Here is a 7,595-nt window from a genome sequence, read left to right on the forward strand (position 1 = left end):
TGGCCACAACATACTAGTTGAGTTATGACTTAGCAGAGATGCATACGTACATCCAGCTGCAAGAAACAACGCAATAATTAACTTGTTTGGTACCTGAATGCAGTATTAAAAACTCTTTTAGGGGTGACTAAAATAGAAATTCATACTGAAATTTAAGTAAACAATTTTATATTGTAACGGATTCGGTGCGACTTCCACTTTCTTGAAATGAAGACACAGTTCTTGATAAAAACACAGGAAATTTATTTACACTATGTACAGGAAAGATCTTCAACAACTGCTAAATTATTCATCAGCAATTAAGCAATTATCACACAACACCGTAAACTCAACGTTTACACACGTATTTACTTCCAAATACGAAAACAACACAGCGAAATGCCTCGCTATAAACAGAGCAAAATGCTCTCCGTTCGAAATATCAATCAAAACTTAACTGTTTATCCATCGCTAACGGCTTAAATACACCGAAAAGAAATTTCTCAAATATTCCACACGCTTCTGTAAAGTAGTAGACCGTTATCAATGAAAAGAAAGAAAATAGGGGTCGTATACTTTAGCCGAATGAAAAAGGGGTTGTATATTCATTACGGGAAACTATTTACAGGTTACGTTCCTACAATAATTACTATTTACAGAATTTGTAACATTGCCCCCTTCCTAAGGACTGCACGTCCCGGGCAGTACAATCCCCAGAAAGGGTGCCAAACTTCTATCACAAGTTTACAAATATACACATTAATTAATAACTAACAGATACAGAAAACAATAATAACAAGAAATATTACTAAACATTAAAAGCAAAAATTATCTACAACTTTTATGTTATCAACCATGGTTGTTTACGTAATACTCATGAACTATGGCCATAGTATGGTGCTAACCGATCATAATGTACAACCCTAGGTTTTGCATTAGGTGATTTTTGGATCCTCACTACGACGTCATTTAGTCGGTTAAGGACTTTGTAGGGTCCATCCCAATGCGACTGCAATTTGGGTGACAGACCTTTCCGTCGGATGGGATTCCATAACCAAACCTTGTCGCCTTCGTTGAATTCATGTCCAGTAGACCTTGTGTCGTATCGGTTCTTCATCTTCTCCGCCGCGATGTTGATTCGCTCTCGTGCGAAGTTATGAACGTCTTCCAACCGGGCCTGGAGATCCTGGATGTATTCCTCAGGCGATGCAGGCGCATCCGGAGGACGACCGAAGACGAGATCACAAGGTAGCCGAAGCTCTCGTCCGAAGAGCATCTGAGATGGGGCATATCCGGTAGTCTCGTGGACAGCACTGCGGTAGGCCAGCAGGAACAAAGGTAGCTTCTTGTCCCAATCCTGTTGATTTCTGGATACCATAAGCGAGAGATTATTTAGGATTGTGCGGTTAAATCTCTCCACCATGCCGTCCGATTGTGGGTGTAGTGGTGTTGTCCTAGTTTTCTCAATTCCGAAAATTTTACATAGACCCTTAAACACAGCAGAGATGAAATTCCTCCCTTGATCGGAATGAATCTGCAAAGGTGTTCCGTATCTCGAGATCCAATGTTGGACTAGAGTCTCTGCTACGGTAGTAGCCTCTTGATCTGGAATGGGATATGCTTCCGGCCATTTGGTGAAGTAGTCGATGGAAACAAGAATGTATTTGTTCCCATCAGCAGTTCTTGGTAGAGGACCCAGGATGTCGATCCCAATTCGTTCGAAAGGAGCTCCAACGTTGTACAGATGTAGCTTTCCTCTGCTTCTCTTCTTCGGTCCTTTACGTGCAGCACAGGCGTCACAAGAATGGCACCACTTCTCCACGTCATCCTTCGCCTTGCTCCAGAAGAAGCGCTCCCGAACTTTATTGAGAGTTTTCAAGACACCAAAATGTCCTCCAGTCGCACTACTATGTATTTCTTTCAGAACATCTGAAATCCTGGATCGAGGAAGTAGTAACTGCCACCTAGATGTCTTTCCGTCATCAGATTCCCATTTCCGGTGTAGCACGCCGTTCCGTAAATGGAGTGAGTTCCATAAAGCCCAGTATCTTTTTGTTGCAGGACTGAAGATGGAAACGTCCTGCCAGCTAGGGCGTCGACTGTCACTTTCCATGAACTCTAAAATTGGTTTTATGTCGGGGTCTTCAAGTTGATCTTTTCGAACTTGGTCATCACTCCATGGATCAGGTTCTGATGATGTTGGAGTCACTGTCACCTGATAGGCGGTAGGGCTAGTCGTTCCATACTGTTTCTCGATTCGGGAACAATAATTGCATTTCTCAGGACAGGGTCTCCTTGATAAAGCGTCTGCATTACCGTGAGACAACCCTTTTCGGTGTTTGATCTCCATGTCATATTCCTGGAGCCGCTGTATCCACCTGGCTATCTGGCCTTCTGGATTCCTGAAGTTCAAAAGCCAAGTTAATGAGGCATGATCTGTCCGAAGCAGAAATTTTCGGCCGTAGAGGTAATGATGGAAGTGTTCTACAGCTTTCACTATGGCCAGTAACTCCTTTCTGGTGACGCAGTAATTTCGCTCCGACTTTGATAAGCATTTGCTCCAGTAAGCGATGACATGTTCATTTCCGTCAATTTCTTGGGATAAAACAGCTCCGATGCCCCCATTGCTCGCATCAGTGTCCAGGATGAAGGGTTTTTCAGGCTGAGGATAGGCGAGGATAGGCGTTGATGTTAAAGCCTCCTTCAGTCGTAGAAATGCATCTTCGCATTCTTTGGACCATTCAAACTTTTGCTTGATCTCTGTCAGCTTATGCAAAGGTCGTGCAATGTTGGAAAAACCCTTCACAAACTTCCTATAGTACGTGCAGAGCCCCAGGAAACTTCGCAGCTGATGGATGTTTTCGGGACGACTCCAACTCTTGACCGCAGATACCTTCTCTGGATCGGTTTGCACACCCTCAGAAGAGATGATGTGACCAAGATAGTTCACTTCCCGGCGGAACAAATTACATTTGAACGGACTTAACTTCAGATTGGCTTCCTTAAGCCTTTGCAGCACCTTCCTAAGATTTGCCAGATGTTCTTCAAAGCTGCGTCCCACGATGATGATATCGTCTAAGTAGACCAGACAGGATTCGTAGGAAAGTCCTCTTAACGCTGTCTCCATAAGACGCTCGAACGTAGCTGGTGCATTGCAGAGGCCGAAGGGCATCACTTTAAACTGCCACAAGCCTTGTCCAGTTGTAAACGCTGTCTTCTCTCGGTCGTCAGGGTGTATTTCAACCTGCCAGTAGCCGCTCTTCAAGTCCAGGGTCGAAAACCACTTGTGTCCGGAAAGAGTGTCCAAGGTGTCGTCTATCCGTGGAAGAGGGTAGCTGTCTTTCTTGGTGATTTCATTCAGCCGTCGGTAATCGACACAAAATCTGGTGGAGCCATCTTTCTTTCGGACTAAGACGATGGGAGAAGTCCAGGGACTGGATGACGGTTCGATTACATCATTCTCCTTCATCTCTTTCAGGAGGGTCTCAACCTCTTCCTTCTTGGCGAACGGTAGTCGTCTTGGATGCTGTTTAATAGGGGGGTGTTCTCCAGTGTAGATCCTATGCTGCGTTAAATTCGTACGGCCAACATCCTCCGATGTAGATGAAAACAGATGCTTGAAGTCATCCACCAATTGTTCCGCAGCAGTTCTTTGGTCTTTCGTTAATGGTGCACTCCCAATTAACTTCGATGTCAAGGACTCAGAAGACACAGTCTCGGGGGAATTGATTCTTCTAATGATGCAGTTTACTGGAGCACAAGTTGCTAACACTTCACCTTTCCGGATATTCCTTGGCCTTTCACTCACGTTGGCGACTCTCACAGGAATTACATCCTTAGAAAGGTCTACAAGCGTAGATGCTACCAGCACTCTTTTCAGGTTATTGCTTAGGTTAGGGTATTCAATGAGTCCAAATCGAAAACTATTGCTTTCTTCAAGGGAGCCAGGTATTAATGATTCTGACCTTGAGGGAATCGATAAATCTGTTTGAGCTATTATTTGATGAGCGGATTTTACATCACTTTCTGCAGGGAAAACGGCTATGTCTTCTCTCATCGAGTGCAGCTCATTAGTCTTGAAGTCGAGAGTGAAGTCATATTTCTTCAAAAAGTCCAATCGGAGAATGAAGGGGTCCGTGATATTAGCGACGAATGCCGTATGATGGTAGGTGGCATTCCCAAACACTATTTCCAAGTCCACTTTACCGTCAATCTCGATCTTGTCACCTGTCACAGTCTGGAGACTTACGCGTGGCGATGTCCACAGCAATTTCAATCCAAATTCACGAGCCACATCTGTCCTAATGATTGTCACATTGGCTCCAGTGTCAACAATCAGTCTGCAGGGGTTCCCATTTACATGTGCGTAAATGAAAAGTCCATCACTGCCACTACTAGAAGAGGAAATCTGCAGAGCTTTAGTGGTGGTGATTTCCTTCCCTTGCGTAGCTTGGCGAGCCGGACAACTCCTTCGCAGGTGTCCTTCACTACCGCATTTCCAGCACTTCTGCTCTTGTTTCTTTTGGGCTGTTATGCTGCTCAAATGTCTTGTCAAATCACCGAGTTGTCTCTCAAGTTCAGCGAGGTGGGACGATCTGGAATCAGACTCATCAGCTTCCTGAGTCCGGATTAGATGGCGATCCACACGGGTTGCTTCTTGGGCGGCCTCGTATCTCATCGCATACACAACGGCAGAATTCAGGTCTTTGACATCCACCATCCGTAGAGCTTTCTGGATTTCCGGATCTCGAACCCCGTCGATGTAGTAGTTGAGTGCCAGGTTGTCTCGAACATCCGCAGGACAGTCGCAAAAAGCAAGATGAGACAGTCTCTCGACGTCCGCCGCTAGCTCTTGCAGGGTCTCCCCGGTTTTCTGGAAACGGGACTTCAACTGGAGTCGGCTGAAATCTTTCTGGCACTTCTCACCGAAGCGAAGCTCCAACGCAGATGTGAGGGCGGCGAAATCCAGGCGCTGGCTGTCTGGAAGGGTCTGAAGAATGTCCGCTGCGTCACCTCTCAGGGATGCTGCAAGATGGCAGGCCTTGGTAGCAGAGTCCCATCCGTTCGCTTCCGCCACTATCATGAATTGGGTCTTGTATACCTGCCACGAACTTTTCCCATCAAATGTGGCCAGTTTAATGGACGGTCGAGCAACAGATGTGGGAGCGCCAAACTGTACAGAACTGCTTTCCGCGGTCGCCAATCTCCGTTCCATGTCTTTAATTATTTCTTCCTTAAATGAAGTAAATTTCTTGTCTTCTTCTTCCAACTTATTTTCCACACTGGCGATACGCTCTTCCACAGTATCAAATTTTTCTTCCAGAGCATCAACTTTATCTCCCATGGCGGTTAGTTGATTCTCCATCATGGTTTTCATCGACGTTAGGTCACTTTTTATTTCATTTTGACTTGTAGTAATTTTAGCAGTTAAATCACTATTTAACTGTTCCTGGTTAGTCGCCAATTCATTTTTTAATTGTTCTTGGTTAGTCGCCATATCATTTTTTAATTGTTCTTGATTAGCCGCCATATTTTCAGTCAAGTCGCTTTTCACAGCATTAATTGCTTCCAGAAGTTGTTTTAATTGGTCATCCATTGCGCGAGTAATCACCATAAAAACAAAGTCTATAAATTCAAACAGTCTTTATGAAAAAATGTCCAAAGTCACACTTACTCCAAGAAAGTCCAGAAGAAGCCCCACGTTGGGCGCCAAATTGTAACGGATTCGGTGCGACTTCCACTTTCTTGAAATGAAGACACAGTTCTTGATAAAAACACAGGAAATTTATTTACACTATGTACAGGAAAGATCTTCAACAACTGCTAAATTATTCATCAGCAATTAAGCAATTATCACACAACACCGTAAACTCAACGTTTACACACGTATTTACTTCCAAATACGAAAACAACACAGCGAAATGCCTCGCTATAAACAGAGCAAAATGCTCTCCGTTCGAAATATCAATCGAAACTAAACTGTTTATCCATCGCTAACGGCTTAAATACACCGAAAAGAAATTTCTCAAATATTCCACACGCTTCTGTAAAGTAGTAGACCGTTATCAATGAAAAGAAAGAAAATAGGGGTCGTATACTTTAGCCGAATGAAAAAGGGGTTGTATATTCATTACGGGAAACTATTTACAGGTTACGTTCCTACAATAATTACTATTTACAGAATTTGTAACAATATAATAACAATAACTCCCTTTACTTTGTACTAAAAAATAAAACAGCAAAGGTCCTTTCTTTTTCAAAAACATCGGCCAATTCCATCGGCTTTTCGATGTTTTTTAAGGCCGATGGGCCGATGTTTCCTGCAAGTTAGCATCGGCCGCCGATGCCGATGCCGATGGCTAAATTGTTGAACCATCGGCGCCGATGCATCAGCCAGGCCGATGCATCGGTCGAGTCCTACTTGACAAGGGACATAATTCTGCTTTGCATTAAAAGAAAACATAAGTCTCTATACCCAATACGTTCTTGGTGAACTAACTGAGATGTAGTATTTTGGTAACGGAAGGACATCAAGTTATCACCTTAGACCTATTTCATGGTTGAAAAAAAATAAATAAATAAATTACTTACCAAAAAGTTTAACTAGACATTCAAAAGATATAAAAAAGAGATTTTTTGCTCTGTAAAAACACAAAGAGGAAACTTGATTTTCTAAAAGTCATCAAAGTATTTGAGGAAAACAGGTTAAGATTCAAGAAATTCATTTATTTCAGAAGAAAAAGGTTTATGGCAAGTGACAGAATATTAATTTTTAAAATTCAAGTGTCTTGTCTCCTTTTTCCTGGAATTAACCATATGTATGTTATGTATGTTCCCTATACAATATACAATGAAAGTCAGATGTTGCCCAAATTTTGCAGGGAAGTACTTTAGCACCCGGGAAGAATGTCGAGAGGGGAGGGGTTCACACGCTAAAAAAGTACCGCACCGTTCGAATTTTATGTTTAAGACCCCAAAACGGCATAAAATGGTGCTTCCTACTCGAAAGAATTATGGTATCGTCTTAATTTTAATTCCATTGGAAAGTCGGAATAAAATGCCCTGTAGACGATTTTTTTTTTCATCCGGTTAGGAAATACCAAAGGCCTCAATTAACCAGGGGAGAAATTTTCAGCAGTTTTGAGTAAGCAAAAATTAATTCTAAATTGGATATTTGTCGTATGAGCAATCTAATGAACGTGACAAAATCATTGAGAGTAAATAAGAATATCAGTTGCCATTTTTTGCTTCAATGGGAACAAATAAATTCTTGCTTTTGCTTTGAGGCTTTTTCTGTAATGAAAAAATTTTAAAATTTTCCCTTTTGATAATTTTTTTGCGATTTATTTATTGTTTTGTACAGCAGGCAGAACATAATTAGGGTATTAGTAAGTGGAAATTTTTCATATTGGTTTTCATAGGCGGCTCGTACGGGGGAGGGGCGGGGGGAGGCGGCAAATGGTCTTCTCACTTCCAAAATAAAAGACTCCTTCACCCCTCACTTTTCAGTGTTAAACATTGATAATGATCGATCGGAAAATGATTTTTACGGGGAGGGTTGATTTATTTCACGACGATAAAAACGAAATATTCGAAATAAATGGACTTGTCTTACG

The sequence above is a fragment of the Uloborus diversus genome, unplaced genomic scaffold, assembly GCF_026930045.1.
Source record: "Uloborus diversus isolate 005 unplaced genomic scaffold, Udiv.v.3.1 scaffold_643, whole genome shotgun sequence".
In the NCBI taxonomy this organism is placed as follows: Eukaryota; Metazoa; Arthropoda; class Arachnida; order Araneae; family Uloboridae; genus Uloborus; species Uloborus diversus.